This window comes from Rhyacophila brunnea, unplaced genomic scaffold (assembly GCF_057557595.1).
Source record: "Rhyacophila brunnea isolate RB1 unplaced genomic scaffold, BYU_Rbru_1.0 scaffold_1, whole genome shotgun sequence".
NCBI classification, from domain to species: domain Eukaryota; kingdom Metazoa; phylum Arthropoda; class Insecta; order Trichoptera; family Rhyacophilidae; genus Rhyacophila; species Rhyacophila brunnea.
This window is the reverse complement of record NW_028232751.1, coordinates 24,777,552-24,804,232: the sequence shown is the minus strand read 5'-3', so window position 1 is coordinate 24,804,232 and position 26,681 is coordinate 24,777,552. Positions and strand designations below refer to the sequence as shown.

Sequence of the window (26,681 nt, the reverse complement as noted above, 5' to 3'; positions counted from 1 at the left end):
TCATAAAACATCAATTATTTTTATTAAAATACTTAAAACTACCTATCTATTAACAATCATCTATCCAAGAGGTACTTAACTGGGTAGTCGACTTAAACTCAAAAATGTAAAGCAGGTGTAACGTGTAATTTCTTTGCTTGGTCAAAATATACTACAATAAATCATCAATGTTATAAAGGAAAACCATGAAATTTATGATACAAAAGTTAATCAATTTTCTGTGGGCAGGTAGGTACATAGGTAAGTATTGAAAGTAATAAACTTCTGTGACCAATCAAAACGTGGGCGGCCATTCTTTTCAGGATGAGCACCATGCTGTAGAGTAGAGAGCCGTTAGAAGGCCCAACTCGTTTGCCTCGTAGCAAAACTATATTGGCTTCCTGGAGTCGATTCGCATACGACGCAGTTCGGGCCATGTAAATCAAATCGTCCACATTATGGTGGGCGTGGAATTTGTTCAAACAATTCTCGTACTGCAAACAAAAAAGCATTGATAAGATTAAGCAAACGTGATATAGATTTTCTACAGAATATTACTTAAAATATTTGCTGTATAAACATACACGGTCAACAATTCATTGTTTTTACATTTCATTGATTGTTTGACCATTAGATGGGTGAGCAGCGCATTGCATAGAAAGCCTCGGAGCATGGATAGCAGTGGCGAAGGGTGGAGGTAGGATGTTAAGATCTGCCATAAATAGTGCACATTAAACTTTGTCAGGCATGCATATTTTTTTCATTGAAATAAAACAACTAAGTGCCCATACGCACTTGCGGCAGGCCGCTGCGGCTAGCCGGCATACAAAAAATGATATGCGGCCTGCCGCAAGTGCGTATGGGCACTTACAGCTGGTGTTAGGTTAGTTGTCATATAGATACATATATTTCGGACCATGAATTGGATCTACAATATGGCTGCTGCTCTCTATAAAGACGTGGTTGGTGAATTGTGAATCTGTTTTCCATAAATTGATGTGGTGTCTATAACTATTATTCTGCCTACCTGACCCAGATGAACTGTTTTACAAGTTTCACATTGCAGAATATAAACACCTCTTCTCTGAAATGTACATTTTATCTATCTAGTATCAACAATGAAACAAAGACAAATGACGAGATGATTATACATAATTATTATGTCTTTAAAAATGAAAGTTTATCTAGTATATTAATAAAAAATGGGACGATATAACTGCAAATCAGAGACCTCTAATTAAATCCAAGCTCCGATGCCATCTGGGAATTGATCGGTGACTCTCGTGAGATGTGCACGAGCTATATCTCGTTTAGATTAAAAAATAGATGCAGCGTATAGGGATCCAAGAATTTTCATCTCGTAGTTGTTTGGTTGAGCCTTTAAGACTTTTTTGAAACATAGGGCGACCAAATGAAGGAATATTGAAAACAATAAAACAACTTAAGATATTGATACACTGTCTTTGCATGAATTATTTAAATTCGCTCATTATATAAACTCAAACATAAATTTCAGTCCTTATACTTGATAAAAAAAATAAGAATAAACTCAGCAATTGAATGGCAAAGGATGGCAAAATTAAAAAGTGGTCATGATCCTCAGCCATGAATGAACAATCAAGAAGGATGTATGTGGCAGTAAAAAACTATAGACCGAGAAAAATGGAGGAAGCTAGGGGAGGCCTTCATCCCACAGTGGATCGACCCCGGCTGACGACGACTTGATAAAAAGCTTATTGTGTGTACAAAACAACTGTTGTAAAGCAATTTTCATATGTGGTGAATACCAGCTCATATTCTATTACATATATTATGTACAACTTTTAATTCGTAGATGGCATAAGGATCTCTTCGCGTTTTCGTATTGACATACTAGTACTTTTTAATAGTTTAAATTAAATTATAGTTTCTTCAAGATGTAATACACAAGATTGAAGAATGTTACATTCTTCAATCTTTTATTACATAACTCGGAACAGTTTCAGAAATAAACTTAATTGATAAAAACTTTAGAACATGGTATGGTAATCAACCCTATATCTATCGCATACCTGCTGAGTACTTTACCAGTTAAGCTACCCAGAGATCCTTTAGTCAGCTTGAGAAGATCCAAGATTTTTCGAATGTGTATTTTACTGAGACTGTTACATTCTTAAATCATGTGTATTATGTATAATTTAGGAATATCAACTGTTGAGCTGTGGACCCAATAGGTTGAGCAAACCATTCTGTATTTCTTGTGAAAAATATCTGTTATGAGACCTCTTCGTGGGGCAGCTGAGATCCACATCGGAATGTAATGCCAGTAAAAATATGTTTTTAACTGTACGGCTATACAAATCTATATATATATATATATATATATATATACTAGCTGACCCGGCAAACTTCGTACCGCCTCAGAATCAAGAAATCTTATGTTAACTTATTAGCTGCATTAAATTCAGTTTTTTAAGAAGTTAAAATGAATACTCACAATGAATTAAGTTCAATAAATGTGCAAAAATCAAATCAAAATGAAAAGTATTTTAATTACATTGAAATGAATGTAATTCACGTGGCAACAAGGCATTTGCTTTATTGAAGCGAATCGAAATGATTCGCGTAGCATTGTTGCACTACTATCTGTTGAACTATTTGCTGGACAGGTTGCACTCGGGTCAATTCCCTTCATTGAAGTACCTTGTGATATACAACATTTTTCGTTTTGTTGTCAGGTGCGAGAACGAACAAAGCGGATGGTTTGCCGACACATGAACATGCTACGTACAATTGACCGTGAGAGAAACATTCATTTTCTAGATTGAGGCCACAAACACTCAAGGATTGGCCTTGTGATTTGTTGATCGTCATGGCGAATACAAGACAAATCATAAATTGAATTCGTTTAAACTCGAATGGCATGTCAGTTAGGATCATCGGAATTCTCGGAATGAGAACTTCCTCACCTTTGAACCTTTTTTTTGAATCCTTTGATTATCATCGCGTGAAACACAACCACCAAATGCGTTCCGTTACATAGTTTTGATTGGTTCAGATTTCAAAGCATGTTGACTACTGAGCCAACCTTCAGTTGTAACTTGTGCAGTGGTAAGCCAGGCAGATCCAATGAGTTTAAAAATTCAGTTGGATAGTTGGTTGCTACCTCTTCATTTGTTACACAGTCGATAGATTTGAAGGAATGCAGTGGACCAACGATTTGATTTTGAATTGTGAAGTTTAAGTGATCCACATCTTTGTTTTTTGCCGCAAGAATTGCTCGTTCACTCAACCAATTGTGATTTTTGTGGTTAGCAATGATGTTCGGAACACTTTGTTGATGAGGTTGTCCTTCGTTGAGATGAAATTGCATAAATTCTGCGGAAACGAAATCAATCCATTCGATTCGTTGACAGGAACACAGCCGTTACCGATAGTCAGCAATTGCTTGGAGAAATCTTCGGCAGGTGGATCGTTTAGCAATGCAACTCGCATGTTTGTCGTCAGCTGAAGTTTCTTCACATAGCGCCACAGAGTCGATGATTTGAGGCAAGCATTTATTTCATCGGCAGCGGTCGATCTTGGAATGACTGGTAGTGTTTTGGGAAATCGCCAGATAGTAAAATCATTGCGCCTCCAAAACAACTTGAGTCATTGCGCACATCTTTCATAGTTCGATTGAATGCTTCCAATGCGCATTTGTGCGCCATTGTGTATTCATCCCAGGTGATGATTTTACTTGCTGCCAAAACTTTGGCCATTGCTGAGTGTTTCGCAATGTTGCATGTCGGTTTTTCAGTCGTTTGAAGATTTAACGGCAATTTCAACGCTGAATGAGCTGTTTGGCATCCTTCTAGCAACGTGGCCGCTATCCCAGAAGAAGCAACTGCTACAGCAATTTCGGATCTAGCACGAACAGTAGCCAAAATCAATGACATGAGAAATGTCTTCCCAGTTCCACCGGGCGCATCGAGGAAAAATAAGCCACCATTTCCATCATCAATTGCCTTCATTAACATATCGTCACTTCCTTCTGTTGGGGGCTCATCAGTGGTACATTCGTTCAAACTGATTGGTTCAATGCATCTCGATCATATTCACGTTCACGGTCCAATTCTTGATAAAAAGCGTCGTACATTCCACGATGTGGCGTTGGCATTCCTAACTTGACTAAAAAACTGCCGCACATGAGGTAACACATGTAGTCGATAAAAAGCAAAGCCTGGATATGTATCTCCTTATTCACCTCGAGATCGGGATTCCCTGAGGCGCTCCGTCTCGATTTTGACGTACATGTCAACGCAATATTGCTGAAGCAATCGACGAAATCGCAGCAAATAGTTGTCAGCATTTTGACGAATCATCAAACGTTATGCGTAATAATTCATCGAGCTAACCTTCTTGGTTTCCACACCTGAAATGAAATTAGTGAAATTATTGTCATGTTGAAATGAAAATTATGATATCGATACTCACCGCTTAATGGCATTCATTCATAAGTCAACAAAACTTAACATAACATGAGAATTAATGGATATTTGATGAAAATTTCATAGAACGAATATGCATGCGCATGAGAGCGGTTCTAGTGCTAAAGGATCTGGATCTCCACACCATCTACCCGGTGTTGATACACCATCTACTATTCTGTCAAACTCTTCTTGTAAACATAATTTACGTTGCCAGTTATGTAAAGCTAGAGTCGCATCTTCTTGGTCTGGCTCATGTCTGAGGATCGTGACCATATTTGAATTTCGCCATCCTTTGAGCGACCAAGACTTCATGCCTTAGACCTATTCGCCAGAATACCAAATGCATTTTCAACTGTGTTTCTAGCACAAGATATACGGTAGTTACAGACTCTTCTGTCATTTCGACTTACTAATTTGGCTCTCGGGTATGGTTTAACGAGATTTGTGGCTAAAAGAAAAGCGTCATATCCATGGCAATTCAATGTTTAATTCATTGCAGTCCAGAGCTTTCTTTAGAGTGCATTTCCCCACACACCACCATCATTAACCCTGCCATTGGTGCCAACATCTGTATAGATAGATGAAACGGTAGTTGGCGTCAACAAGTGCCATTAAAATTGTATTAAATGAGTTTTTATAGTTGTAAGAGGTGGTTCAATCACTACATGTTTTCCATCCAAGGCTACCAAAAGATTTGGATAATTCCAATTTAATGGTTCAAGTATCAAGTCACTAAATTTAACAAATAATATCTCTCACTATCGAAAACAAAAAAAGCACGTGCATAAACGTAAGCCAATAATAGACAAATTTATGACCTAATAAAAAGTTTAAAAAGTTTGTTGGATGGTTCTACTTAACGTTCATCAAATATTTCATATTAAATAACTCACGCACGAAAAAAAATAAAAAAGTATGCAGAATCGCGCACTAGCTATGCGACAAGAGATTTCACTAAAAAAAAATTTTTAAACCCACCCATTCGGGTTTTGCATACAAATTTTAAAATTAAATAGCGCGCTGAATATAGGTGAAAAAGCAAAACAAAATCGTACACTAACGTTCACTACTAACGCACAAGTGTTTACAATTTAAATTTAACAAAAAACCCAAGTTTAGTGACACACATATCCAGCATTCAGCTGGGTCACCCAAATTGAAGTTCGAATAACCCCCTTAATGTGCGTGCACAAACGAAAAAAACACGTGCAGTAGGGATGCATAAACAAACGCACTCAAAAAAAGTTGAAATATCAACATTGGGTGACCCAACGTTTAGTTGGAATACCCAATTTGAAATAGGAATTTTTCGGTTATTATAGGTGCACAAACGAAAAAAAATCGTGCACTAACGATGCACAAACAAACGCACTCAAAACAAGTTGGAGTTTTAGCATTGGGTGATACAGGTAAATGGACCTATATCCCAATGGGTTTACACACGATGCCGTAAAATCTATTGTGTCACATATAATTGTCACTGCTAAATACTACCAACATGACGTTTGACAGACATTATGGTTGGTATGTCTTCGAAAAATATATTAGTCTATGAGTATTCGTGAATGTCAATCTGTCAAATGAAAATTGAAATATGATCGAAATACGTCAGTTGGCTACATAGCTAATACAGGCGGACCTCGACTTACGAACGTTCGACTTTCGCACAATTCGCTATTTCGCACATTTCAAAAAAAATCGTTTTTTTAAAACGTCGCGCTGGCCGTGGGGTTAAGATATCCCCTTCTCGCTCGCTCACAAGCAAGTGCATTTCTTGCGTCACTTGCATCCTGCTCGCAACCGTCACTTTGCTTGTGAGCTAGGAGCGCGTGCGGGCATGTCATGTTGTGCGTTTTGCTAATTTTCTTCATTTGAAATATTTCACCCTAAAAATTTATAAACATGAGTGAGAAATGGAAAAACTGCAGTGTTGATACGAACAAAAAGAAATCAAGGACTTATAAACTTCACATGACGTTCTAATTGCGGTGAATCTTTTGCTTCAATCGGACGTTCGTATGATACAAACAGGTCTGCTACGATATGTTCAATTTTGAAAAATAAAATTAAGGAATACGTTCAAAATTGTGGAAATATATTATCTTTAAAGGTTGTTTCCAAAAGACACGGCATAGTTATGGATGAAATGGAAAAATATTTTGTCATCATGGATCGACGACCAACATCAAAAAGATGTCCCTCTGAATATTTCAATTATTCAAGCGAAGGCTGTTAGTTTGTACAAAGATTGGAAGGCTAGAAAAAGAAGATTCTAACACGATTTTTCAAGCAAGTAACGGTTGGTTTATATTAAATTCACTGGAGAATCAGTTGATGCGGATAAATATGCTGCAAAAGAATTTATTTCCTCATTATCCAAAATTATTGAAGATGGAGAATATTCCTCTAGCCAAATATTTAATGTAGATGACACAGGTTTATTTTGGAAAAAATGCCTAGTCGTACATTCTTATCTAAAGAAGAATCACTTGCCCCTGGGCATAAACCTTCTAAAAACCGATTGACATTGCTTCTTGGTGGAAACTTGGCTGGTGATTTAAAATTGATGCCAATGTTAATTTACCAACCAGAAAATCCCAGAGCATTGAAAGGGAAGGATAAAGAATTGCTTCCAGTAATCAAATAAAAAAGCCTGGGTTTACTGCGTTAATATTAAAAGAATGGTTCACTTTACATTTCGTGCCAGCAGTTAAGCACTATTGTAGATTTACCATTTAAAATATTTTATTTAAAATAAGAAAAAGAAGAGTGGCAAACAGTTAACTCTTGATAACTTTTTAAGGGAAACACCCGCAAACCCCACTTAAACATGTCTGTTAAACATCTTATATTTACTTGATAAATATATATTTCAAAATATACACAGTTTAATTTTTTTTACTACCCTCTACTTTCGAACATTCAACATTCGCACACCTTTTCAGGAACCAATTATGTGCGAAAGTCGAGGTCCTCCTGTATACTTTTATAGATCGGCCACTCACGTATACTAAGTGGTTCAAAGTGATCATAGCTAATGAAGTGACCATAGCATATTTGAAAGTGACCTACCACAAGTTTGTGTAGCTTGTCATTTTTTTTTTAAATCTGTGGTATTGCAATGGTAAAGAAAAAAAAACCCAGAAAATTAATATAATTATTGTTTTTATTCCAGAAATACAAATGTACAACAAAAAATAATATTACATAGCAATATAATGCAATCAGATTACAGAGAATGAAATAAGTACAAAGAGTTTATAAACAAATCTATGACAATATAAATTTTATGAAATACAATGAAATTGTGAATTACGTAAGGATTTTACATATTTCAATTACTCCAAAAAACTGATTATAGTACCTACTCTGATCAATAGCTTTAAAATCTAATAAAAAAAGCTAATAAAAAATACTGTTTGTTTCTACGAATAAAAAAGACAGGAAGGAAGATGTGTACAAGTCACGGCATACAGAAAGGCCGGCAAATATGGCCGACAATGCGTGATACACAAACATAAAATACACAAAATTACAAACACATTCGAAGTTTGCCGCACACGTACAGACCACGTGATATTTGTTTACGCAAAATCGTCACTTTTCAAAATGGCGAATTTGATTGCCAGATTTTACTGCGATGAATCAGTATGTTAATTCTTGTCTTTTTTTATTCGTAGGTTTGTTTACTATTTACACCGAGAAATTTCCATTTATAAAATCGGAAACGATTTTTACAGAAGAGTTTTGGAATATAATGCAACCAAAACTGGAAAAAATTCTATCATGGGTGTTGACTTCCTGAATTAGTTAACCCCAGGTCCATGCCACTACGTGAACCACAGTGGATATTAAGCCATTTCAACACTGGCAACCTCATTAAATTTTACGACACTTACCATAATTGCTTAAGAAATTTTATGATAATCATCATAATTATCGTAAAATCTAACGAGGTTGCCAGCAACTTAACATGTTGCCAGTGTGGACCCGGCATTAGATGCACAAAACTTAAATAATTTATATTATAATAAAAATTTAAAATTATAAATATTTATGATTTATGTCTTCGACAGCCCTGAGTCGGATCGAGTCATAGAGCAAATTTATTGACACAAACAACTTTGACACGACCTTTTTATATTAACTAGTAGACCAGATATTATGGACCATATGTTAAAAAATCATATTTTCAATTCTCAAGGCCAATTCTGTAGAACGTCCCCTTAATACGCAATCATTCGGACCGAAAAAACCTGAAATAATTATTGTTTTAAAACTTACATATTGTTACCTACATTTATTAGAAAATGAGATTTATCAATTTTTTAAAATTTGAATGTATATGAAATTCGTAAAAGGAAACGTAAAACTTGTGTTATTTTACCTGTATCAATGCTGTATCTTTTGAAAATACCTTCGCTGCATGAAGTCTACTTCTAAAACTTCCACATTTCTTTAATGCCCTTGTCATCTGCCTTCGAACATTAACCGCTGTTCTATGGAGTATTCTTGCCTTGGGGGTGAGGTGATCAACACGAGGGACACCAATACGCGCTAATATGCTGTCATATCTTTTATCTGAAACATTATAAAACAATGTATTATTTACTTATAATTATCTCCTATATCTTATTATCCTAAGAGATTTTGGAAAACGCACCAACGGCCCATTTAAGCGACATTTTATTGTAATTTTTACATCTTCATTTCAAAATGTGCGCTACCGATTCATCTACCGATTGAATTGACCACATTTCAGAAATTTTCAATGATTTTACAGGTACGTGACGTTTATATCCAATATTTTCTCATATACCGCATACGATTCACCATATTTCTTTTAACGTACAGCAGAATGACGTCTTCGTCGCTTAAGACCTTCTAATCCTTTAATTGACTAACGGATTCGATTATTTTTATTCAAATATCGTAATGTAGGCATTGGCGCACTTTTTTCCGGTGAGAAAACAATAATCTTGGTACAATTCACTATGTATATTATCTTTCAACAGCAGCGTACACCACTGTCCGCCATTTCATAGATAACGTGATATTCCAAATTTGATTTTTTAAAATACTTCTTTGTGGCTATTCACTCATTCTTTTTTTATTGAATAATTACCTAGGCTACAAATTTCCATAGATCAGAATATAGTCATATTAAACTAACAAAGTTGCCATTGCAAACAATGAAAGAGATTAATACGAATTGTTATGGTCATCAAAATGTGTGATATTGTATAATATCTACCTATTTTTATCGTCCCTATCATCAATCTTGACCTATCCACTGCTGGATGAAGGCCTCCTCAGCCTTATTCTACTCCTTACTTGAATTACATGAATTGTTATATTTATCAAAATCAGTGATATTATATTATTATCTACCTATCTATATATAATGCCATTATTATCACGAGCTTCAATAAATCCACTGCTGGATGAAGGCCTCTTTACGTTGATAGTATTCTTGACAATATTGAATTTCTATATTTATTAGAAATGCTAATGTTATTTATCTACATATTTATATCGTCACCATCATCATCAATCCACTGCTGGATGAAGGGTTCCGCAACGTGATCCTGCTACTATCGGTTGAACGAATTTGTGGTATTATACCTATTTATATCATCCTTATCATTATCGACCTGAACCAATCCGCTGCTGGACAAAGACCTCCCTAGCCTGATTCTATTCCTTTTTGCCATCTGAATTGCTGTATTTATGAAAATCGTGATATTATATTTATCTACATATTTATATAGTCATCATCATCAACCAGGATCAATCCACTGCTGGATGAAGGGTTTCACAACCTGATTCTACTACTAGCGGTTAAACAAATTTGTGATATTATACCTATTTCTATCATCCTCATCATCATCGACCTGAGCAATTCCACTGCTGGATAAAGGCCTCCCTAGCTTGATTCTATTCCTTTCTGTCATTTGAATTGCTGTATTTATCAAAATCTGTGACATTATATTTATTTACATATTCATATAGTCATCATCATCAACCAGGATCAATCCACTGCTGGATGAAGGGTTCCACAACCTGATTCAACTACTAGCGGTTAAACAAATTTGTGATATTATACCTATTTCTATCATCCTCATCATCATCGACCTGAACAATTCCACTGCTGGATAAAGGCCTCCCTAGCTTGATTCTATTCCTTTCTGTCATTTGAATTGCTGTATTTATCAAAATCTGTGATATTTTATTTATCTACATATTTATATAGTCTTCATCATCAACCAGGATCAATCCACTGCTGGATGAAGGGTTCCACAACCTGATTCTACTACTATCGGTTAAACGAATTTGTGATATTATACCTATTTCTATCATCCTTATCATTATCGACCTGAACCAATCCGCTGCTGGACAAAGACCTCCCATAGCCATATTCTATTCCTTTCTGCCATTTGAATTGCTGTATTTATGAAAATCTGTGATATTATATTTATCTACATATTTATATAGTCATCATCATCAACCAGGATCAATCCACTGCTGGATGAAGGGTTTCACAAGCTGATTCTACTACAAGCGGTTAAACAAATTTGTGATATTATACCTATTTCTATCATCCTCATCATCATCGACCTGAGCAATTCCACTGCTGGATAAAGGCCTCCCTAGCTTGATTCTATTCCTTTCTGTCATTTGAATTGCTGTATTTATCAAAATCTGTGATATTTTATTTATCTACATATTTATATAGTCTTCATCATCAACCAGGATCAATCCACTGCTGGATGAAGGGTTCCACAACCTGATTCTACTACTATCGGTTAAACGAATTTGTGATATTATACCTATTTCTATCATCCTTATCATTATCGACCTGAACCAATCCGCTGCTGGACAAAGACCTCCCATAGCCTGATTATATTCCTTTCTGCCATTTGAATTGCTGTATTTATGAAAATCTGTGATATTATATTTATCTACATATTTATATAGTCATCATCATCAACCAGGATCAATCCACTGCTGGATGAAGGGTTTCACAAGCTGATTCTACTACAAGCGGTTAAACAAATTTGTGATATTATACCTATTTCTATCATCCTCATCATCATCGACCTGAGCAATTCCACTGCTGGATAAAGGCCTCCCTAGCTTGATTCTATTCCTTTCTGTCATTTGAATTGCTGTATTTATCAAAATCTGTGACATTATATTTATCTACATATTTATATAGTCATCATCATCAACCAGGATCAATCCACTGCTGGATGAAGGGTTTCACAACCTGATTCTACTACTAGCGGTTAAACAAATTTGTGATATTATACCTATTTCTATCATCCTCATCATCATCGACCTGAGCAATTCCACTGCTGGATAAAGGCCTCCCTAGCTTGATTCTATTCCTTTCTGTCATTTGAATTGCTGTATTTATCAAAATCTGTGATATTTTATTTATCTACATATTTATATAGTCATCATCATCAACCAGGATCAATCCACTGCTGGATGAAGGGTTCCACAACCTGATTCTACTACTATCGGTTAAACGAATTTGTGATATTATACCTATTTCTATCATCCTTATCATTATCGACCTGAACCAATCCGCTGCTGGACAAAGACCTCCCTAGCCTGATTCTATTCCTTTTTGCCATCTGAATTGCTGTATTTATGAAAATCTGTGATATTATATTTATCTACATATTTATATAGTCATCATCATCAACCAGGATCAATCCACTGCTGGATGAAGGGTTTCACAACCTGATTCTACTACTAGCGGTTAAACAAATTTGTGATATTATACCTATTTCTATCATCCTCATCATCATCGACCTGAGCAATTCCACTGCTGGATAAAGGCCTCCCTAGCTTGATTCTATTCCTTTCTGTCATTTGAATTGCTGTATTTATCAAAATCTGTGACATTATATTTATTTACATATTCATATAGTCATCATCATCAACCAGGATCAATCCACTGCTGGATGAAGGGTTCCACAACCTGATTCAACTACTAGCGGTTAAACAAATTTGTGATATTATACCTATTTCTATCATCCTCATCATCATCGACCTGAACAATTCCACTGCTGGATAAAGGCCTCCCTAGCTTGATTCTATTCCTTTCTGTCATTTGAATTGCTGTATTTATCAAAATCTGTGATATTTTATTTATCTACATATTTATATAGTCATCATCATCAACCAGGATCAATCCACTGCTGGATGAAGGGTTCCACAACCTGATTCAACTACTAGCGGTTAAACAAATTTGTGATATTATACCTATTTCTATCATCCTCATCATCATCGACCTGAACAATTCCACTGCTGGATAAAGGCCTCCCTAGCTTGATTCTATTCCTTTCTGTCATTTGAATTGCTGTATTTATCAAAATCTGTGATATTTTATTTATCTACATATTTATATAGTCTTCATCATCAACCAGGATCAATCCACTGCTGGATGAAGGGTTCCACAACCTGATTCTACTACTATCGGTTAAACGAATTTGTGATATTATACCTATTTCTATCATCTTTATCATTATCGACCTGAACCAATCCGCTGCTGGACAAAGACCTCCCATAGCCTGATTCTATTCCTTTCTGCCATTTGAATTGCTGTATTTATGAAAATCTGTGATATTATATTTATCTACATATTTATATAGTCATCATCATCAACCAGGATCAATCCACTGCTGGATGAAGGGTTTCACAAGCTGATTCTACTACAAGCGGTTAAACAAATTTGTGATATTATACCTATTTCTATCATCCTCATCATCATCGACCTGAGCAATTCCACTGCTGGATAAAGGCCTCCCTAGCTTGATTCTATTCCTTTCTGTCATTTGAATTGCTGTATTTATCAAAATCTGTGACATTATATTTATTTACATATTCATATAGTCATCATCATCAACCAGGATCAATCCACTGCTGGATGAAGGGTTCCACAACCTGATTCTACTACTATCGGTAAAACGAATTTGTGATATTATACCTATTTCTATCATCCTTATCATTATCGACCTGAACCAATCCGCTGCTGGACAAAGACCTCCATAGCCTGATTCTATTCCTTTCTGCCATTTGAATTGCTGTATTTATGAAAATCTGTGATATTATATTTATCTACATATTTATATAGTCATCATCATCAACCAGGATCAATCCACTGCTGGATGAAGGGTTCCACAACCTGATTCTACTACTATCGGTTAAACGAATTTGTGATATTATACCTATTTCTATCATCCTCATCATTATCGACCTGAACCAATCCGCTGCTGGACAAAGACCTCCCTAGCCTGATTCTATTCCTTTTTGCCATCTGAATTGCTGTATTTATGACAATATGTGATATTATATTTATCTACATATTTATATAGTCATCATCATCAACCAGGATCAATCCACTGCTGGATGAAGGGTTTCACAACCTGATTCTACTACTAGCGGTTAAACAAATTTGTGATATTATACCTATTTCTATCATCCTCATCATCATCGACCTGAGCAATTCCACTGCTGAATAAAGGCCTCCCTAGCTTGATTCTATTCCTTTCTGTCATTTGAATTGCTGTATTTATCAAAATCTGTGACATTATATTTATTTACATATTCATATAGTCATCATCATCAACCAGGATCAATCCACTGCTGGATGAAGGGTTCCACAACCTGATTCAACTACTAGCGGTTAAACAAATTTGTGATATTATACCTATTTCTATCATCCTCATCATCATCGACCTGAACAATTCCACTGCTGGATAAAGGCCTCCCTAGCTTGATTCTATTCCTTTCTGTCATTTGAATTGCTGTATTTATCAAAATCTGTGATATTTTATTTATCTACATATTTATATAGTCATCATCATCAACCAGGATCAATCCACTGCTGGATGAAGGGTTCCACAACCTGATTCAACTACTAGCGGTTAAACAAATTTGTGATATTATACCTATTTCTATCATCCTCATCATCATCGACCTGAACAATTCCACTGCTGGATAAAGGCCTCCCTAGCTTGATTCTATTCCTTTCTGTCATTTGAATTGCTGTATTTATCAAAATCTGTGATATTTTATTTATCTACATATTTATATAGTCTTCATCATCAACCAGGATCAATCCACTGCTGGATGAAGGGTTCCACAACCTGATTCTACTACTATCGGTTAAACGAATTTGTGATATTATACCTATTTCTATCATCCTTATCATTATCGACCTGAACCAATCCGCTGCTGGATAAAGACCTCCCTAGCCTGATTCTATTCCTTTTTGCCATCTGAATTGCTGTATTTATGAAAATCTGTGATATTATATTTATCTACATATTTATATAGTCATCATCATCAACCAGGATCAATCCACTGCTGGATGAAGGGTTTCACAACCTGATTCTACTACTAGCGGTTAAACAAATTTGTGATATTATACCTATTTCTATCATCCTCATCATCATCGACCTGAGCAATTCCACTGCTGGATAAAGGCCTCCCTAGCTTGATTCTATTCCTTTCTGTCATTTGAATTGCTGTATTTATCAAAATCTGTGACATTATATTTATTTACATATTCATATAGTCATCATCATCAACCAGGATCAATCCACTGCTGGATGAAGGGTTCCACAACCTGATTCAACTACTAGCGGTTAAACAAATTTGTGATATTATACCTATTTCTATCATCCTCATCATCATCGACCTGAGCAATTCCACTGCTGGATAAAGGCCTCCCTAGCTTGATTCTATTTCTTTCTGTCATTTGAATTGCTGTATTTATCAAAATCTGTGACATTATATTTATTTACATATTCATATAGTCATCATCATCAACCAGGATCAATCCACTGCTGGATGAAGGGTTCCACAACCTGATTCAACTACTAGCGGTTAAACAAATTTGTGATATTATACCTATTTCTATCATCCTCATCATCATCGACCTGAACAATTCCACTGCTGGATAAAGGCCTCCCTAGCTTGATTCTATTCCTTTCTGTCATTTGAATTGCTGTATTTATCAAAATCTGTGATATTTTATTTATCTACATATTTATATAGTCATCATCATCAACCAGGATCAATCCACTGCTGGATGAAGGGTTCCACAACCTGATTCTACTACTATCGGTTAAACGAATTTGTGATATTATACCTATTTCTATCATCCTTATCATTATCGACCTGAACCAATCCGCTGCTGGACAAAGACCTCCCTAGCCTGATTCTATTCCTTTTTGCCATATGAATTGCTGTATTTATGAAAATCTGTGATATTATATTTATCTACATATTTATATAGTCATCATCATCAACCAGGATCAATCCACTGCTGGATGAAGGGTTTCACAACCTGATTCTACTACTAGCGGTTAAACAAATTTGTGATATTATACCTATTTCTATCATCCTCATCATCATCGACCTGAGCAATTCCACTGCTGGATAAAGGCCTCCCTAGCTTGATTCTATTCCTTTCTGTCATTTGAATTGCTGTATTTATCAAAATCTGTGACATTATATTTATTTACATATTCATATAGTCATCATCATCAACCAGGATCAATCCACTGCTGGATGAAGGGTTCCACAACCTGATTCAACTACTAGCGGTTAAACAAATTTGTGATATTATACCTAGTTCTATCATCCTCATCATCATCGACCTGAACAATTCCACTGCTGGATAAAGGCCTCCCTAGCTTGATTCTATTCCTTTCTGTCATTTGAATTGCTGTATTTATCAAAATCTGTGATATTTTATTTATCTACATATTTATATAGTCATCATCATCAACCAGGATCAATCCACTGCTGGATGAAGGGTTCCACAACCTGATTCAACTACTAGCGGTTAAACAAATTTGTGATATTATACCTATTTCTATCATCCTCATCATCATCGACCTGAACAATTCCACTGCTGGATAAAGGCCTCCCTAGCTTGATTCTATTCCTTTCTGTCATTTGAATTGCTGTATTTATCAAAATCTGTGATATTTTATTTATCTACATATTTATATAGTCATCATCATCAACCAGGATCAATCCACTGCTGGATGAAGGGTTCCACAACCTGATTCAACTACTAGCGGTTAAACAAATTTGTGATATTATACCTATTTCTATCATCCTCATCATCATCGACCTGAACAATTCCACTGCTGGATAAAGGCCTCCCTAGCTTGATTCTATTCCTTTCTGTCATTTGAATTGCTGTATTTATCAAAATCTGTGATATTTTATTTATCTACATATTTATATAGTCTTCATCATCAACCAGGATCAATCCACTGCTGGATGAAGGGTTCCACAACCTGATTCTACTACTATCGGTTAAACGAATTTGTGATATTATACCTATTTCTATCATCCTTATCATTATCGACCTGAACCAATCCGCTGCTGGACAAAGACCTCCCATAGCCTGATTCTATTCCTTTCTGCCATTTGAATTGCTGTATTTATGAAAATCTGTGATATTATATTTATCTACATATTTATATAGTCATCATCATCAACCAGGATCAATCCACTGCTGGATGAAGGGTTTCACAAGCTGATTCTACTACAAGCGGTTAAACAAATTTGTGATATTATACCTATTTCTATCATCCTCATCATCATCGACCTGAGCAATTCCACTGCTGGATAAAGGCCTCCCTAGCTTGATTCTATTCCTTTCTGTCATTTGAATTGCTGTATTTATCAAAATCTGTGACATTATATTTATTTACATATTCATATAGTCATCATCATCAACCAGGATCAATCCACTGCTGGATGAAGGGTTCCACAACCTGATTCTACTACTATCGGTTAAACGAATTTGTGATATTATACCTATTTCTATCATCCTTATCATTATCGACCTGAACCAATCCGCTGCTGGACAAAGACCTCCATAGCCTGATTCTATTCCTTTCTGCCATTTGAATTGCTGTATTTATGAAAATCTGTGATATTATATTTATCTACATATTTATATAGTCATCATCATCAACCAGGATCAATCCACTGCTGGATGAAGGGTTCCACAACCTGATTCTACTACTATCGGTTAAACGAATTTGTGATATTATACCTATTTCTATCATCCTTATCATTATCGACCTGAACCAATCCGCTGCTGGACAAAGACCTCCCTAGCCTGATTCTATTCCTTTTTGCCATCTGAATTGCTGTATTTATGACAATCTGTGATATTATATTTATCTACATATTTATATAGTCATCATCATCAACCAGGATCAATCCACTGCTGGATGAAGGGTTTCACAACCTGATTCTACTACTAGCGGTTAAACAAATTTGTGATATTATACCTATTTCTATCATCCTCATCATCATCGACCTGAGCAATTCCACTGCTGGATAAAGGCCTCCCTAGCTTGATTCTATTCCTTTCTGTCATTTGAATTGCTGTATTTATCAAAATCTGTGACATTATATTTATTTACATATTCATATAGTCATCATCATCAACCAGGATCAATCCACTGCTGGATGAAGGGTTCCACAACCTGATTCAACTACTAGCGGTTAAACAAATTTGTGATATTATACCTATTTCTATCATCCTCATCATCATCGACCTGAACAATTCCACTGCTGGATAAAGGCCTCCCTAGCTTGATTCTATTCCTTTCTGTCATTTGAATTGCTGTATTTATCAAAATCTGTGATATTTTATTTATCTACATATTTATATAGTCATCATCATCAACCAGGATCAATCCACTGCTGGATGAAGGGTTCCACAACCTGATTCAACTACTAGCGGTTAAACAAATTTGTGATATTATACCTATTTCTATCATCCTCATCATCATCGACCTGAACAATTCCACTGCTGGATAAAGGCCTCCCTAGCTTGATTCTATTCCTTTCTGTCATTTGAATTGCTGTATTTATCAAAATCTGTGATATTTTATTTATCTACATATTTATATAGTCATCATCATCAACCAGGATCAATCCACTGCTGGATGAAGGGTTCCACAACCTGATTCAACTACTAGCGGTTAAACAAATTTGTGATATTATACCTATTTCTATCATCCTCATCATCATCGACCTGAACAATTCCACTGCTGGATAAAGGCCTCCCTAGCTTGATTCTATTCCTTTCTGTCATTTGAATTGCTGTATTTATCAAAATCTGTGACATTATATTTATTTACATATTCATATAGTCATCATCATCAACCAGGATCAATCCACTGCTGGATGAAGGGTTCCACAACCTGATTCAACTACTAGCGGTTAAACAAATTTGTGATATTATACCTATTTCTATCATCCTCATCATCATCGACCTGAACAATTCCACTGCTGGATAAAGGCCTCCCTAGCTTGATTCTATTCCTTTCTGTCATTTGAATTGCTGTATTTATCAAAATCTGTGATATTTTATTTATCTACATATTTATATAGTCATCATCATCAACCAGGATCAATCCACTGCTGGATGAAGGGTTCCACAACCTGATTCTACTACTATCGGTTAAACGAATTTGTGATATTATACCTATTTCTATCATCCTTATCATTATCGACCTGAACCAATCCGCTGCTGGACAAAGACCTCCCTAGCCTGATTCTATTCCTTTCTGCCATTTGAATTGCTGTATTTATGAAAATCTGTGATATTATATTTATCTACATATTTATATAGTCATCATCATCAACCAGGATCAATCCACTGCTGGATGAAGGGTTTCACAAGCTGATTCTACTACAAGCGGTTAAACAAATTTGTGATATTATACCTATTTCTATCATCCTCATCATCATCGACCTGAGCAATTCCACTGCTGGATAAAGGCCTCCCTAGCCTGATTCTACTCCTTTCTGTCATTTGAATTGCTGTATTTATCAAAATCGGTGACATTATATTTACTACACATTCATATCGTCATTATCATCATCATCATCAACCAGGATCAATTCACTGCTGGATGAAGGGTTCCGCAATCTGATTCTTGACAGTATTGAATTTCTATATTTATTAAAAATGCTAATGTTATTTATCTACATATCGTCGGTCTATCTTGTAAACCTCGTAAATCCAAATCAACTAATTGTTCAGGAGACAATAAAAACTGTCTAATTTTGATTTTAAATGGAATTTCGAAATTTCAAAAATCCATTTGGTTACTTTTTAAATCAGCAACTGTATTCAGTAATTATTTTTAATAAATTTTCATTATACTTATTAAAAATAGCCTTTTTTGGATTTATGAGGTTTTCATACTAAGTGTAATTTGCCTTTATGGATTTAGAAGGTTTTCAGTCATAAAAACGAGTACTGGGGAAAATTAAGAGACATTGTATAGTTTACAAAAATATCAAATGTAATGTTTAAACTTATTAACAATTTTACTTTTATAGGTATATTTAAAAAAATATATTAAATGAACATGTTATTTTTTTTTTAATGTGGTAGATTATCGTAGTAATCGTGAAAATCCTTTGACAAAACAGTCTTCAGTTCTTGCAGATCATGATGTTTCCTTGGTTTGATTTTAAGACGACTGGCATGTAGAGGTGAAAGAAAGGTCAGCAAACTTTTTAGGTGTGACGTCCTTGTCCTTCAATCAATGACATTATTAATGGACAACGCACTCAATACAGTAGCTAGTAAGTAAATTCACGCACAGCAACATTCGCACATGTATAGGTAGACGTCACGCAATTTCCATTATGCGATATCACGCATCGGGAATTTATAGCAATATCACCTTTATTGTAATGGCGTTAGAACAGTGTTTCTAGTGTCAATGTTCATTTGAGCGAACCCGTTTGAACCAAACCGTTCGGCAGACCCGACAAAAAGCATCAGGAATTTATAGCAATATCACTTTTATTGTAATGGCGTTAGAACAGATTATGCCATTCGGCAGACCCGACAAAAAAGTGCGTGTCATTTTTATTCCCAGATGCTTCGTCCATATTAATGTCATTGGTGGCAATACACTCCAAACATCTGAAAATCTTAATTTATACTGTATAGTGCCATTTGGTTCATATAATAATGCCCTTAATCAGTGACAACCGGATTACCAAGTTTTTTTCCAGGACGAACACTTTTGATAAATTTAAAATCAAATTTGTTGAAATCATTTTGATACAGATATTCACTATAATATGGCTTTGGTTTCTTTCGAGCATTACGGCATATATTCTGCAGGAACATTTATATCCCGTCTTTTCAGGTACCTTTCAATGGTAGAATGCATTGAATCAACTGGCATTTGGGTGTGTCCTTTTTCTAAAAAAAATTGTTGAATCCTATTATCATTCATCATTGCAATATTCAATAGTGAATTTTCCATCGTCGAATTTCTATTTTGATATGTACAACCATCGCTATATAGGATTAGTTCTCTTCTGTCTGTTTCCGATAGAGATGGCAAAAACTTTTTTGATGCTTAACAGAACATGCTCCCAAGCATGTTCTGTTTTTTTCCTTCCGAAATATTGCTCACCTCTATTTGCCTTCTTTTTTTCAATTTTCCACTCGGACTTATCTGCCTTGCATTAATTTTTTTTCCTCCTTTTCCTTTGAGTGTCAGTACTGATTTCCTGTAACGAATCATCAGTATCGGAATAAGGAACTAAATAATGGCTTTTTCACGAGATTTTCATAGTTTGAAGATCTGTCAATAGTCTCGATTATATTGTTTCCTAATAATTCTGCTAGTTGGGGTCTCACACTTATATTGTAAGTTGAACCTTCGTGTTGTGAATCATTCATTAAAACATTGTCATCGCTAGAAATGACCTCATATGGCGATGATAATGGAATAATATGTATGGTCTCATAATATTCCATTGGGATTATTTCTATATTATTTCCTTCCTTAGCAGCAGTTGTTTCAATTGTGTTATTTTTTTATTTGTAGCATGTCCATAATTTTTTGAGCCCATGACATCTGAAAACAGATTAAACTTTGTAAATTTTGCATTCACGTAGTAAGTGGGTACTTGAATGTAATTTGATTTGTTTTCTTTTCTAATTGTATGTGCTAATAAACTACAAACCATTGAAAACAACCAAACATCATTAAATATGCATGTCATGAAATTCTAACCTCAAAAAAACGTTCTATTATAAATGTAACATTGTGTGCATATTATGGGAAATCATTATAAATAAAACGCTTACCTTAATATTTAATCTATATTGTATCAATATAAATCAATTCTTCTCGTAATATGATACCCAAAGTATAGTTTTATAACGAAACAAGACGAAGGTAATGTAATACTCAACACACTATGACAGTTCTCCATACGAAATGGCGGGATTACGGTATTTACGAGGTTTGCAAATTTTATTGTTGTATGGACGCGATTTACGAGGTTTTTGTGGATTGATTTTTGAAATAATTAAACGAGATATGGATATAAGAGTTTAACACATACGTAGATATTCAACCATTCCAACGTATTCGCTCAAAATCTCATTTTTGACCAAAATGGGATTTACAAGATAGACCGACGATATTCATATCGTCATCATAATCATCATCATCAGCAACCAGCATCAATCCACTGCTGGATGAAGGGTTCCGCAACCTGATTCTACTACTAGCAGTTAAACGATTGCTATATTTATCAAAACTGTTGATATTATATTTACCCATTCATAATATCGTTTTTATCATCATCAACCAGAATCAATCCACTGTTGCATGAAGGTTATCTCAACCTAATTCTACTCTACTTGGTCATATAAATTGCTATATATTTTTTAATTTGTGATTTTATATACCTACCTATTTATAATACCCAAACCCCACCCAAAATAAATTTTGTTTCGATATGAATGTCCCGCACCGGAAGACTATGTTATTTAAGGTTAAATTTTAATTCAAAATTTGATTTTTTAAATATTATTCAACGGCTGCAAGCATTTATTATTTATATACTGCTAACCTTTTATTATCTCAATGGGTCCCGTGGCAGATTAATATTCATGTTATATTGGATCGCCATTTATAATAATCACATACATTGCTTTATATTCGAATTTATGAGATGTATAATTATTTATCATATTTAAATGCACGTGTTTTAACGACACATTTATATAACTACACATATTTTATTCTATTAAAATGTCAGTGGTCGCAATCGGCGATTGCAAGCTGTTCTATTTGGCCTATCAGCCTGAGGTGGTGTCGGATGATATTGTGAAGGCCAGACTCCAGAATAGACTACGCACATGACCCCAAATTTATATTGACAGTAACGACTTGAAAATCGTAAAACTGACAAATCAGCAATATGTCAAACTGTCTTGAGGTGAATGAAAATCAATTCCGAAGGGAAAACTCTATGCATACTTCACAATTATATTAAAATCCAACACCGCCAAGCCGTCTGCAAGACCTAGCGAGACAGACTGGCGACCGCCAGCTGGCTCAGCTAGTAACAATAAATCTTTAATTTTTCAGTTTTGTATAGTTGGCCATATAATTAATTTAAAACAAAAGCTACGATGTTTTTGAGAACACCTTGTGTAATGTGTATACATTATAATTTAATTATTATTCTTGCAAGTTGGATTTTTATAGTCCCGGTAAATTTAGCATCTTGTGAACCTGCCAATTTTGGTATTTTTTAGTTATGTAGATATGATTGATTTCTGTCAATTAGCACTAGTCATGTGCCTCAAGCCACCTAAAAAAATATTATTCACATTTCTCTTCTCGAACAGCAGAAGTGCTAGGCCTCTCCAACTGACGCTGTTGCTGCAACGTCACGTATTCTGGCGATTCTACACGTTCTTCTTCCCAAACAACAGTAGTTCTAGGCCGCACCAACTGAGGCTGATTCTGATCGTCAAGGATGATTCTGCACGTTCCCCTGGAATCGTGCAATGTTCGGCATAATTAGTAATCGTTGAAGAACAGTTTATCGTACCAGCTAACAAATCGAGTAGTATTAAAATAAAGTTACTATCGCGATAATAACTGTTAACACGTAAAAGTTCTGACTGCTTCGCCAAACTCATTCTTGAATCGTAAGCGAGACGCGATGTTGTCAGTGTAAGGTGCTATTTGACAGGTTGTGAAAATTGGGAAACTTCAAATAAGCTCCGCACCGACGTGTACTTCGTATTATTTCCAAAAGGTTCGCTTCCATCGTTTAACTCCGCATGCATATCCGCCAAGCAAGTCCTGACTACTGCATTTGGAAGTTATGTTATTTAAAAATACTACTCACTTTTCTCTTGCCGAACAGCAGAAGTGCTAGGCCTCTACAACTGACGCTATTGCTGCAACATCATGTATCCTGGCGATTCTACACGTTCAACTGAAATTGTACAATATTCACCATCATTAATAGTCGCTGAGGAACAGTTTATCGTACCAGCTAACAAATCTAGCAGTATTGAAATAAAGTTACTATCGCGATAATAACTGTTAACACGTAAAAGTTCTGACTGCCTCGCCAAACTCATTTTTCAAGCGTAAGCGAGATGCGATGTTGTGAATGTATGGTGCTATTTGACAGGTTGTGAAAATTGGGGAATGTCAAATAAGCTCCGCACCGACGTGTGCTTCGTATTAATTCCAAAAGGTTTGCTTCCAATGTTCAACTGCGCATGCATATCCGCCAAGCAAGTCCCGACTACTGCATTTGGAAAGTATGTTATTTAAAAATATTACTCACTTTCCTCTTGCCGAACAGCAGAAGTGCTAGGCTTCTCCAATTGACGCTGTTGCTGCAACGTCACGTACCCTGGCGATTCTGCCCGTTCTTCTTCCCAAACAACAGTAGTTCTAGTCCGCACCGACTGAGGCTGATTCTGATCGTCGAGGATGATTCAGCACGTACACCTGGAATCATGCAATGTTCGGCATAATTAGTAATTGTTGAAGAATAGTTTACCACACCTTCTTATTTTGGTAGTGTGCAGTATGAATTGTACAGTATTTATTGATCTGATGTTTATAGTGGAACAAATGTAAATCAAATAGAAAGAAGCACAAAACACAACACAAAACTGATAAATTTATTCTTACCTGGAATATGTAGCGTTGGTATCGTCAATATGCTGAGTCTATTATTACGCATTCTATCCACTCAAAGTGAGAATCACATATCCGTCGGTGCTCACGTAAAAAAGTCACATCTAATTGTTTTATATGGACCGCGCTGACTTGTACCCTTTCTTAAAATTTATCTGTTTCTTTCTCTGGGTGTGGATAACTGTGAAGCATCACTCCAGCTGAAATATGAAATAATACCAAATTACTACATATTTTTGAGACCCCATGGAGCGGGCTTATACAGACTTTTCTACAGGTCTTGAATAATATTCATATTTGAGAGAAAGCTTGACGTATTATTGTATGTAGAAACGTTTTTTGGGACCGGGAAGTCTCACATTGACATTAGTGCACATGTTTTAATACTAATATTGACAACTTACCTCTAAAAATAACACATCCATCCACAGGACTCTTTGTTTGACATTTTAATAATACAGGTATATTAGCTATGAATACTGAACACAAGAATATTTTAGTATAATATTACTGTTTGCTGGACACAAAAGTATATTACGCTAGTATTCTGGACACAAGGAATTCTTCTTAACTTTATAAAAATCAAATTATATACAAATATGACAACTTTGACAACACAAAATTTTGATTTTAAATTTTCTAACGACGTTTGCAGTGCTGCCATATGAAATGAACTTGCCAGTTTATTATTATTTTTCCAAGATGGAATTATTAATTATTTAATATTAGATTAACACGAAATAAATAAATAACACCATAATAGATATAAAGATTTAATTTTGAATATTAATCCAATATCACACAAGCCAGATTGGCATGAAAAAATAAATATAAAGTGACACTGCCGGCGAATGTAGGAAACCCATGGATGCTACCACAATTTAATAAGGAAACAAGAAGTGAAGATACGGTGATGTATATATAAATTTCATACGCTTTTCGTGTGAAAATTTCGATGGGTTATTATTAAAGGTTGAGCTCATGAACCCCTTATAAAAAAGACTCGTATGGGAAAAATAACGGCAGGTGAGCGATTGGCAATAACATTGCGTTCCAAGCCCTGAATTATTTCGACCGAAGCAGCATTTATTTTAACTCTGTTTTCATACCTAGTCGGATTGTGCGCAATCCCATAATAGTGGACTAGTTTCCAAGATTCTAATTAAATTAATAACAGCTTCATCCGTCAATTCCACCACGATTTTGCGAACTCTTTTATCAGTTTTATCCATTTCATTACTGTTTATATAACAATTATTACCGTGTACCTGTGTCTACTGTCAAGTGACGTTCGAAATAAAAGATAGAAAAAACACTTCCCGCGCGATCTATGACCCATAAACAATTATATATGACAACACGTTTGGCATAGACGTCACAGACAAGGAACGAGTGTCACACAAAATTATTGAGGTGTTTACACCTAGCCGAAAGACTATGACATTGAAGGCTGTCATAGATCGTTTGACATATATATGACAGTCTATGACATCGTATTAACACTCTGTGACACAGGACGCCAACATAAGAAACGGGGGTTTCGGCATATATGTGCCCGACTGTCATTGAGTGTATTTTCACCATAATATACTACAAACATTTATTTTCAAATGAAAAAAGTAGCTTCCACGAGAGGATTCGAACCGCCGACCTTTCGTTTACCTATGAACATTATAATGTTTTTAGGATCAGGAAAAAAAAATCAAGTTAATACTTTGTTACGAATACAAGCAAGTACATGTCACTCAGATTTGATTGTCAAACAAACATTCGAAAAATATTTAAATGGGTTAAGGGGGACATACTCAGCGTAGGTCAAAATGGAGCTTTTGTACTATTTTCAAAGCATGATTCTGGACATTCCTTAAACGTTGTAGATAATCTATTTATATAATTTTGAAGCCTTATTATCCTTTATATTTACTTTAAACATTTCATGACTGCATAAAGTATTTTTATTACATAAAATAGTATTCTTTTAAACCTCTCGCTCTAATGTTTTAGAATATAGTCATATTTCAGGACATGCATGTGCAGTAGTGTTAAGATTTTTTACATTTATAAATTTTTAAACGCATTTATAAAACCATTTATATAATTTATGTCGACATTATTATAGTGAAATATTTACGATAAAAAATTATATTGATAATCTCGGTGATCCCAAATTTGACAAGAATTAGGCATTTTA

At 35.1% G+C, this 26,681-nt stretch overlaps 1 long non-coding RNA gene across 1 annotated transcript; it reads right to left on the bottom strand.

Annotated features, from left to right (window-relative positions):
* Positions 1-25,122, bottom strand: LOC147079608 (uncharacterized). Its single transcript, XR_015070019.1, has 7 exons — positions 24,895-25,122; positions 24,485-24,690; positions 24,132-24,298; positions 23,682-23,771; positions 23,155-23,321; positions 8,818-9,011; positions 1-473 (listed from the first exon to the last, which is right to left on the bottom strand). It is a non-coding gene; the product is annotated as an uncharacterized LOC147079608 (long non-coding RNA).
* Between the last annotated feature and the right edge of the window lie 1,559 nt (positions 25,123-26,681).